An 11,382-nucleotide genomic window follows, 5' to 3' on the forward strand; every position below is an offset into this window, starting at 1 on the left:
AGCATAAGCATCTGTAACACACACTGTCACCACAGACAAGTATGTTCAGAGACAGGGATTCTTCAGTTTGCATTAAAAGCTTTAGAAACAGTTTCAACACTTTTCAAAATAGGATTTATTACCAAAAGGGTCAAAATGGTGCAATTAAAATATTTACAGAAAAAGATGTTACAAAGACATAAAGAGAACAATAAAGCAATAGAGAAATAAAAAAAAAGGAGTTCAGAAGGCAGAATACTTGCGAAGTTTTTGGTTTAAATAGAGTTCAATTGTCCGAATAAAAATGTGGTCTTGGCTCTCAAGTCCATTAAGATGTTTCTTGATTGATGTTAAACGAGAGCTCTCTTCTCCAGGCCTGTCAGTCTTTTTCTATGATATTAAGGGGGTGTCACCTGAGAACAACTGACCAATCATCCAGTTTGGGGATGGCTGCTAGGCGGTAACCAAGGTTATGACCAAGTCCCAACTGCAGTTTCATACTAATATTAATAAGTTTCAGTATGTACAGGTGGTATTCTAGCAACTGGCAGATTAATATTCAGAATTATATTTCAAACCCAGGGATCCCAAACACAGCGTATCCTTGTCACCCAGCAGGGAAGAGACTGCTTTCTTCTCTCTCCTAGATGCTAATATAGTCATGTATGATCTTGTTGAGCTCGCATAAAAATGATCTATCCAAATATATACTTAATACTAATGTGCCCAGTTCCTGCCAAACTTTATGAATTGTATGTGAAATGCTTACATGTGGAATTGACGTTTTATGGCATGCTATGCATCTTAGAGCCCTAATGGCCTAACAGGTCATGACTGACTGAGTTATTGTTTTACGATCGGGCAGAGGAAAGTGGTTTGCAAAGCAGACCTCCTGCACCAGACTAATTAGTGGTTTACAGCTCTGGAGCTCATCTATCTGTGTTTTATTTAAGATAAAGAGGCCCTTTTGAAGTCAGTTCAACTTACAGCTATAAATTCCATTTGAAGAGAGAGGAGGGAGGAGAGGAGGGACAAAATGGTTGAGGCGTAACAAGATGGCTGCCACGTACAGCGTCCATGTCTCTATTGCACACAATCGTCACATTGGGGTCTTCCCTTTTTCTAACTAATCTAATGTGCCTTGCCTGTCCTGTAGTGAAGGAGGTGGGCACAGACACCAATCTTTAAGGTATCAGACATTATACAGTATATTAGCTGCCCTCCCACTGCAGGAAAAGGAGGTATAATGGTTAAGCAATTATATAAAACTATACACTGTACCTCTATTAGACTGACATTATTTTTTAATCTGAAGTATTCAAGTGTTTATAATGAATATTTTGAACAATGTATCTCTGGCTCAAATTGGAAACCTTCCTCTAGGACTCGTTTCACACCCTTATTTGTCGTTTGAGATATGTAGTTATTGCCTTTGGCGAAATTGGCACATAGTGTTCTATTCATTGCTTTTGTAGAACTATAACTGTGGTTGGTCGTGCCCACTGGCATATGACGACAGCTATTGAAATGTGCTAAGGCTTGGCAGGTGTATAACCAGAGATCTGCTCATCACTATGGTTACTTCACAAGAGAGACACTTATAGTCCTGGAAACAGTTCAAGATTTGGTTTTCCATGATATACATTGAATAGTATGTACTTAGCAATGGTGATATACACACAATATCCTATGATGTTACTGTAATAAGTAATCAAAGAACATAAAGTGTGCCTATTATCTAATATATGAGGGGTGGATGTACCATTGTACAGGCCTTCAGTGGCCCCAGAAGCCCTTTTATTCTAGTTGTGGGTCCCCTTTCCACTGTTCCATTGTTGTAAGTTGTGAGAACCTCTAGGGCAGGTGAAAAGAAGCATTCATCATTATGCACTAACAATGCTCCTGAAATTTTCAGGGGAGGGGTGTTGGGCACCAATTACTTTTTTCACTGCCTGCCTGACCAGCCTGCCATTTACATTTCCTTGTGATACCATTTGGCCTGGTTAATAAAGGCAATGTCTGACTCCAGTTTTTGGACTGACTGTAAGTCCAGGATACCACATAGGTAACTCCTGACCTCAACACGATATAACACCTTTGGGATGAATTAGAGTGGAGACTGTGAGCCAGGCCTTCTCATCCAACATCAGTCCCTGACCTCACAAATGCACTTCTGGAAGAATGGTCAAACATTCCCATAGATACACTCCTAAACCTTGTGGACAGCCTTCCCAGAAGAGCTGAAGCTGTTATAGCTGCAAAGGGTGGGTCAACTCAATATTGAACCCTTGGCACTATTGTGTGTGTGTGTATATGTATATATATATGTATGTGTATATATATATATATATATATATATATATATATATACATATACACACACACACATACATACAGTGAATAACTTTGTAGGGGGATTATGGGGGCCAAAATGTGTATTGATGCCCTTTGGTGACTATATTTGCCACTAAATATAACCCCTAGGGTGTCCAGACTTTCAAAGAGCCACATTGTGCTAACAATGAGGGGTTTAAAGGGGTGTTAGGATGCACCCCGTTAATGCACAAAATGCAGGGGCCATGAGTTAAGTTGGCCATACATTTTGCAATTTCTTTAGATTTACCTTCAACTATATAGTGGAAGGGTCTGCCTGATTGCATACAATGTGAAGGTGTTTAGGTTTGACCTCATATCATATGTTTTTTTAAATCTAAAGGAAAATTGTATGTACCTTAGATTGTATGCCCCTTGAGGGTTAGGGACTGACGTGAATGTACAATATATATATATGTATATATATATATATAAAATATATATGTAAAGCACTGCGTAAATTGATGGCGCTATATACTGTCAGTACCTGTAATAAATTTAAAAAATGAATAAAAAATACACTCCTCTAGCCTTTATTACAAAACCATCTCCAGCACAAACTCCTGCTTCCCTCCCTGACCTGTACTAACTGAGCTTGGAATTACATTACATCAGCTGGTGAGTTCCCTGGGTCCCAATGCCACAACAATCCAAGTTATTTTTCTTGTAAATGTCATGTATGCTGCAATTGTTAGATTACATGGGCAATAAATGGGTAATCATGACAATATATAAGTAAAAACAGGAATCTGTGACAATACTCAATCATTAGAGAGAGATGGGGGGATTCAAGGATAACATGCTGTGGCTTCCTGGGGGCTCACTGTGGACAAGTCAAGTATGAGAAGAGGATATGAGTGCTGGGGTTATTAGTATGTGTCAGGGCTCCCAGGTGTGACCAGAGATGTGTGACTGACGCAGGGAAACGCAGACTTCAGATATGTTATAAACAATATAATTTATTAACACTAACAATACAAACATAAACGCAGTGCAATACTAAAACATAATACAGTGCAAACAAACCAAACCAAACCAACCACCCACAGATAACAGTACATACAAGCAAGCGTCGTCAGGCAGGCCGGGTCAATATCAATAGGGCAGGTAGGTACAGGGGGAGCAAGCGGAGATTGGTCAGGGTCACAAGCCAGGGATCAGAACAGGTAGCAAGCAGCGTGGTACAGAGGGTCAGACAGAGGGATGGTCAGGAGCGAGCCGGGATCAGAGCAGGAGAAGTCAGCAGCGGTTCAGAAACAGGATGCAGGACAGAAACAGGATACAGGGCCCAGGACAAACACACACCAAGGCAGAGTCTGTGGGTCTGGCCATCCCTTAAATACCCCAGCATAATCAGTTACAGGTGTTAGCTGGCTGCAAAGTTGAGTCTCTGATTGCTGGGAACACCCGCTGGCCAGCCCTGATACTGCAGATCAAAAGGCAGGCGAGTCCCACCATGGCTGGCCAGTCCATTCCTGACAGTACCCCCCCCTCAAGGAGCGGCCTCAGGACGCTCCAAACAGTCCTAGCTGGGAAAAATGTTCCACCGCCCGGGTCTGGTAACTGGCGGGATATCAAAGACTGGCACACCGGGCAGGACTCCGGGCAGCGGTACACCGGGCAGAGGCACATCGGGCTGGACTCCGGGCAGAGGCACATCGGGCTGGACTCCGGGCAGAGGCACATCGGGCTGGACTCCGGACAGAGGCACATCGGGCTGGACTCCGGGCAGAGGCACATCGGGCTGGACTCCGGGCAGAGGCACACCGGGCAGAGGCACACCGGGCTGGACTCCGGGCAGAGGCACACCGGGCTGGACTCCGGGCAGAGGCACATCGGGCAGAGGCACATCGGGCTGGACTCCGGGCAGAGGCACATCGGGCTGGACTTCGGGCAGAGGCACATCGGGCAGGACTCCGGGCAGAGGCACATCGGGCAGGACCCCGGGCGGAGCGGCAGGCACCGGGCCCCCGGGCGGGGCGACAGGCACCGGGCCCCCGGGCGGGGCGACAGGCACCGGGCCCCCGGGCGGGGCGACAGGCACCGGGCCCCCGGGCGGGGCGACAGGCACCGGGCCCCCGGGCGGGGCGACAGGCCTCGGGCCCCCGGGCGGAGCGGCGGGCACCGGACCCCCAAGCGGAACTACAGGTCTCGGGCCCTCAGGCGGAGCGGCGGGCGCCGGACCCCCAGATGGAGCGACAGGCCTCGGGCCCCCAGGCGGGGCGACAGGCATCGGACCCCAGGGCGGGGCGACAGGCATCGGACCCCCAGGCGGGGCGACAGGCCTCAGACCCCCAGGCGGGGCGTCAGGCCTCGGACCCCCAGGCGGAGCGGCGGGCGCCGGACCCCCAGGCGGGGCGACAGGCATTGGGCCCCCAGGCGGGGCGACAGGCATCGGGCCCCCAGGCGGGGCGACAGGCATCGGGCCCCCAGGCGGGGCGACAGGCATCGGGCCCCCAGGCGGAGCGGCAGGCATCGGGCCCCCAGGCGGAGCGGCGGGCGCCGGACCCCCAGGCGGAGCTACAGGTCTCGGGCCCTCAGGCGGAGCAGCGGGCGCCGGACCCCCAGGCGGAGCTACAGGTCTCGGACCCTCAGGCGGAGCGGCGGGCGCCGGACCCCCAGATGGAGCGACAGGTCTCGGGCCCTCAGGCGGAGCAACAGGTCTCGGGCCCCCAGACGAAGCGGCGGGCACCGAGTCACCAGGCACGACAGTGGGCACCGAGTCGTCTGGCAAGACTGCGGGCACCGAGTCAACTGGCGGAACAGCGGGCATCGAGTCAACTGGCGGAACAGCGGGCACCGAGCCGTCCGGCAAGACTGCGGGCATCGAGTCGTCCGGCAAGACTGCGGGCACCGAGCCGTCCGGCAAGACTGCGGGCATCGAGTCAACTGGCGGAACAGCGGGCACCGAGTCGTCTGGCGAGACTGCGGGCACCGAGTCGTCTGGCGAGACTGCGGGCATCGAGTCGTCTGGCAAGACTGCGGGCACCGAGTCGTCTGGCAAGACTGCGGGCACCGAGTCGTCTGGCAAGACTGCGGGCACCGAGTCGTCTGGCAAGACTGCGGGCACCGAGTCGTCTGGCGGAACAGCAGGCTTCGAGTCGTCTGGCAAGACTGCGGGCACCGAGTCGTCTGGCAAGACTGCGGGCACCGAGTCGTCTGGCAAGACTGCGGGCACCGAGTCGTCTGGCAAGACTGCGGGCACCGAGTCGTCTGGCAAGACTGCGGGCACCGAGTCGTCTGGCAAGACTGCGGGCACCGAGTCGTCTGGCAAGACTGCGGGCACCGAGTCAACTGGCGGAACAGCGGGCATCGAGTCAACTGGCGGGACTGCGGGCATCGAGTCAACTGGCGGGACTGCGGGCACCGAGTCGTCTGGCAAGGCTGCGGGCACCGAGTCGTCTGGCAAGGCTGCGGGCACCGAGTCGTCTGGCAAGACTGCGGGCACCGAGTCCTCTGGCAAGACTGCGGGCACCGAGTCGCCTGGCAAGACTGCGGGCACCGAGTCGTCTGGCAAGACTGCGGGCACCGAGTCGTCTGGCAAGACTGCGGGCACCGAGTCAACTGGCGGAACAGCGGGCATCGAGTCAACTGGCGGGACTGCGGGCACCGAGTCGTCTGGCAAGACTGCGGGCACCGAGTCGTCTGGCAAGACTGCGGGCACCGAGTCGTCTGGCAAGACTGCGGGCTCCGAGTCAACAGGCACGACAGTGGGCACCGGGTCATCAGGTATCAGATTGTCTGGCTCGACAGCGGGCATCGGGTCACCAGGTATGACAGCGGGCACTGGGTCACCAGGCATCAGGTCATTTGGCTTGCCAGCGGGCACCGCGTCATCTGGCAAGGCAGTGGGCACCGGGTCACCAGGTATGACAGCGGGCTCTGAGTCAATTGGCACAACAGCGGGCACTGGATCAGGTACCGGATCATCTGGATCAACAGCGGGCATCGAGTCAACTGGCCTAATAGGATCGTCGGGCTGGATCAGTTCATCATGCTGAATGCAGGCTTCAGGCTGAGGAGAGGCTTCAGGCTGAGGAGAGGCTTCAGGCTGAGGAGAGGCTTCAGGCTGAGGAGAGGCTTCAGGCTGAGGAGAGGCATCGGCTGAAGAGAGGCATCCGGCTGAGTAGAGGCATCAGGCTGAGGAGAGGCATCCGGCTGAGTAGAGGCATCAGGCTGAGGAGAGGCATCAGGCTGAGTGGCGGCATCAGGCTGAAGAGAGGCATCCGGCTGAGTAGAGGCTTCAGGCTGAGTAGAGGCTTCAGGCCGAGTAGAGGCTTCAGGCCGAGTAGAGGCTTCAGGCCGAGTAGAGGCTTCAGGCCGAGTCACGGAAGGCAGGTTCACCGGTTTGGATACTGGCAGGATGGTATTGGTTGGAAAGAATTTTCGCTTTTTTCTGGTTTTAACTACTGGAGCACTGCAAGTAAACGCAGGTCTGCAAACGAATGGAGCAGCTGGAGACAGAGAAGAACTGGAGGATGGAACAGGAGAGGGAGCAGTTGCTACAGAGGGCTTTTTTACAGGGTTAAAGGCAGGATAGGTGCAGCGAGTGGGAACAGGGTACTGACATGCGGTAGATAGCCAAGTATACTGGGCTGTAACTGGGGGAGCTGGTGGGAATACAGGAGTAGAGTTAGAAGCAGGACTGGGTCTTTGTAAGCTGACTGAGGCTGGGTGCAACAAGTCTGTCCATGTCTGCAGTATGGGTTGAACAAAGCTGAGCTTACACAAAGCCTGTCTGGTCAATGACTGCACTGCGTTTATACAATCTCTTAGTGTCTGTGGTGAACATGTGGAATAACGCTCCAGAAAGTAACCCACATCATCCTCTAATAACCACACCAGGGACTCAACCTGGTCTGCACTAAATGGGGGCAAAAATTCATCCCTGCATTCGGGGGAACCAGATGAAACCAACTCAACACAAACCTCAATCAATGGCTGCACCTCAGAGAACTCTGTGCCCTGATCTACTAGAACATGAGCGAGCCGTATACATTCTAGCAGTTCATCCCGGGGATACTCCTTCAGAGTCTGATAAGCATACTCTCTGTCATCAAGCACTAGCAGAGATAAATACACAACCTCATCCAGATCCATCCTTCCCATCAACAAGCCAAGATGGCTTCCCTGTGCAGCCACTTCTGGTCAGGATTGGCCTTGGTGTAATGTCAGGGCTCCCAGGTGTGACCAGAGATGTGTGACTGACGCAGGGAAACGCAGACTTCAGATATGTTATAAACAATATAATTTATTAACACTAACAATACAAACATAAACGCAGTGCAATACTAAAACATAATACAGTGCAAACAAACCAAACCAAACCAACCACCCACAGATAACAGTACATACAAGCAAGCGTCGTCAGGCAGGCCGGGTCAATATCAATAGGGCAGGTAGGTACAGGGGGAGCAAGCGGAGATTGGTCAGGGTCACAAGCCAGGGATCAGAACAGGTAGCAAGCAGCGTGGTACAGAGGGTCAGACAGAGGGATGGTCAGGAGCGAGCCGGGATCAGAGCAGGAGAAGTCAGCAGCGGTTCAGAAACAGGATGCAGGACAGAAACAGGATACAGGGCCCAGGACAAACACACACCAAGGCAGAGTCTGTGGGTCTGGCCATCCCTTAAATACCCCAGCATAATCAGTTACAGGTGTTAGCTGGCTGCAAAGTTGAGTCTCTGATTGCTGGGAACACCCGCTGGCCAGCCCTGATACTGCAGATCAAAAGGCAGGTGAGTCCCACCATGGCTGGCCAGTCCATTCCTGACAGTATGTATAGCAGAGTATAGAGGTAGGTAGCATGTAATGCATAGTACAGGGGTTAGTATTAAAGCAGTAGTAAACAGCAAGTTAAGAATATAATGTGCTAGTATGCATCACATACTAGCACATTATGAAAGACTTGCCTGAAAACGAAAACCCTTCAGCGGAGTGCTGTCACGGCTCCCCGGGGCTTCCATCTTCACCTGGTCTTCCTTCCGGGTTCCTGGGCTGCGGCTGTTTGACTGATCGAGCTGCGGTGATGTCACTCCCATGCATGCGCGCGGAAGTCTCAGGCCGCGGCATGGCTCTCTCAATGGATGGCACACCGTCCATTGAGAGCCCAGTGCGCATGCTCCGGAGACATCATCAGCGCTGCTAAAGTAAATATCTCCTAAACAGTGTAAATTTAGGAGATATTTACAGTACCTACAGATAAACCTTATTAAAGTCATACCTGTAGGTAAAACATGGAAAAAATTACTTTACTACCACTTTAAGTAATGCAGAGAGCAGAGGTCAGTAGTAAGTAATGAAGAGTTCAGAGGTCAATAGTAAGGGACACAGAGTGCAGTGGTTCAGTAGCAAGTACTGTAGAGTTCAGAGGTTCGGTAGAAAGTGGTGCTGAGTTCATACTTTAGCAGTAAGTGATGCAAAGTTCAGAGATCAGTAGTAAGTGATGCAGAGTACAGAATTCAGTACTAAGAGAAACGCAGAGTGCAGAGGTTAGACCATACGCCGCACATTGCATCAAATTGGTCTGTGTGGCTGTTGTCCCATTAGGATGCCTCTTCTAAAGATGATACACAAGAAAGCCTGCAAACAGTTTGCTGAAGGCAAGCAGACTATGGACATAGATTACTGGAACCATGTCCTGTGGTCTGATGAGACCAAGATAAACTTATTTGGTTTAGATGGTGTCAAGCGTGTGTGACGGCAACCAGGTGAGGAGTACAAAGACAAGTGTGTCTTGCCTACAGTCAAACATGGTGGTGGGAGTGTCATGGTCTGGGGCTGCATGAGTGCTGCCGGCATTGGGGAGCTAGAGTTCATTGAGGGAACCATGACTGCCAAGATGTACTGTGACATACTGAAGCAGAGCATGATCCCCTCCCTTCAGAGACTGGGCCGCAGGAAAGTATTCCAACATGATAATAACCTGCAAAGCTCTAGTGAACTCTATGCCCAAGAGGGTTTAGGCAGTTCTGGAAAATAATGGTGACCACACAAAATATTAACACTTTGGGCCCAATTTGGACATTTTCACATAAGGGTGTACTCACTTTTGTTGCCAGTGGCTGTGTTGAGTTATTTTGAGGGGACAGCAAATTCACACTGTTATACAAGCTGTACACTCACTAATTTACATTGTAGCAAAGTGGAATTTCTTCAGTGTTGTCACATGAAAAGATATAATAAAATATTTACAAAAATGTGAGGGGTAGACTCACTTCTGTGAGATACTGTATATGTATCCCATTTCAATAATGTACATACCGTGACCAAAACCGATCCCCAGCTAAAAGGTTCCCATCTACATAGATATGTTGGGTATGGATGTAATAGAGTTATTCTCAAGAGGTATAGCCATGAAAGCACTGCCTCAACCTAAAGCCTTAAAAAATAAGGAAAAGGCACCAAATGGCACCTAAAATAATAAGGAAAAGGAACCAAATGCCAGTGTTTTGACCTTAGGGCGTATACACAGCCGAAACATCAGCATGCATGCGTGATGTCACTACAAAGTCAGTAGTAAGCGACTCAGAGTTCAAGGGTCAGTAGTATGTAACTCAGGATACAGAGGTCAGTAGTGACACACAGTTCATGGGTCAGTAGTAAGTGATGCAGAGGTTAGAAGTAAGTGGTGCACTCTCCAGGGGTCAGTAGTAAGTGACAAAGTACAGAAGTCAGTAGTAAGTGACTCAAAGTTCAAGGGTCAGTAGTATGTAACTCAGGATACAGAGGCAGAAGAAAGTGACACACAGTTCATGGGTCAGTAGTAAGTGATGCAGAGGTTAGAAGCAAGTGGTGCACTGTCCAGGGGTCAGTAGTAAGTGAAAACATGGTACAGAAGTAAGTAGTAAGCGACTCAGGGTTCAAGGGTCAGTAGTATATAATTCAGGATACAGAGGCAGAAGAAAGTGACACACAGTTCATGGGTCAGTAGTAAGTGATGCAGAGGTTAGAAGTACGTGGTGCACTGTTCAGTTGTCAGTAGTAAGTGATGCAGAGGTTAGAAGTAAGTAATGCACTGTTCAGGGGTCAGTAGTAAGTGATGCAGAGGTTAGAAGTAAGTAATGCACTGTTCAGGGGTCAGTAGTAAGTGACACAGAATTGTAAGGGCAGTAGTGAGTGACGCAGAGTTCAGAGGTCAGTAGTAAGTAAAGCAGTAAAGTGCAGAGCAGAGTGTGAGTATGAGGCATGACCTTCCCTCTGTTACTGACCATTTGCAAAATAAAGATAATAAACTGCTGTCTATACATTACCCCAGTCACCCAGCTCAGACAACTCCCTATGTGTTCCATTGTTTTGCAGGACAATGCAGCATCTCCTCCTCCTCACCTCCCACTTTTAAAAATGCACAAGCTGGGAGGAAGGATGAGGGTGACATCATTGGACCAGGACACAGCAGAACCTTGGGAGCTAATATACACTGAACCCCTACCCTCTCTCCTTCTCCTGGCATAGGCAGCCATTTTAAAAAAAATCAGCCAATAAGAAAAACATTGCCAGGTAAATTACTATAATCTATCTGGCAACATTTTTGTTATTGACAGATTTTTACTCTGGTGCCCACGGGCATTTTGAATAGTGAGGAAAGGATTCAGGGATACTTCTGTTACTGGGACATCCTCCTAAAACCTGGTACTGTCTCCTGAAACTAGGGATGTCTGGTCACCCTACTATTCCCACAATGAATGTCATTTTTGAGTTACTGTGCACATGCAATTTCCATCCGACTGCCATCCGATCCGATGGACGGAAGGGGAACAAATCCCTATCTGTCTCTTTTTGGTGGATCGGATTCGATGTTGGCAGGTACACATGTCCGTTTACACCTGGGGGGATTTGTGCTGGGGGGGGGATTAGCGGGGGGATTTGTGCTAGAAGGGGGGATTGGGAGGGGGTTGTGCTAGGAGAGGGAATTATTGGGGGATTTGTGCTAGAAGGCGGTATTAGCAGGGGGATTTGTGCTAGAAGGGGGGATTAGTGGGGGTATTTGTGCTAGGAGGAGGGATTAGCAGGGGGATTTGTGCTAAGCGGGG

The sequence above is a fragment of the Staurois parvus genome, unplaced genomic scaffold (genome assembly GCF_062004578.1).
Source record: "Staurois parvus isolate SC_StPar_1 unplaced genomic scaffold, SC_StPar_1.0 ptg000116l, whole genome shotgun sequence".
NCBI lineage: Eukaryota > Metazoa > Chordata > Amphibia > Anura > Ranidae > Staurois > Staurois parvus.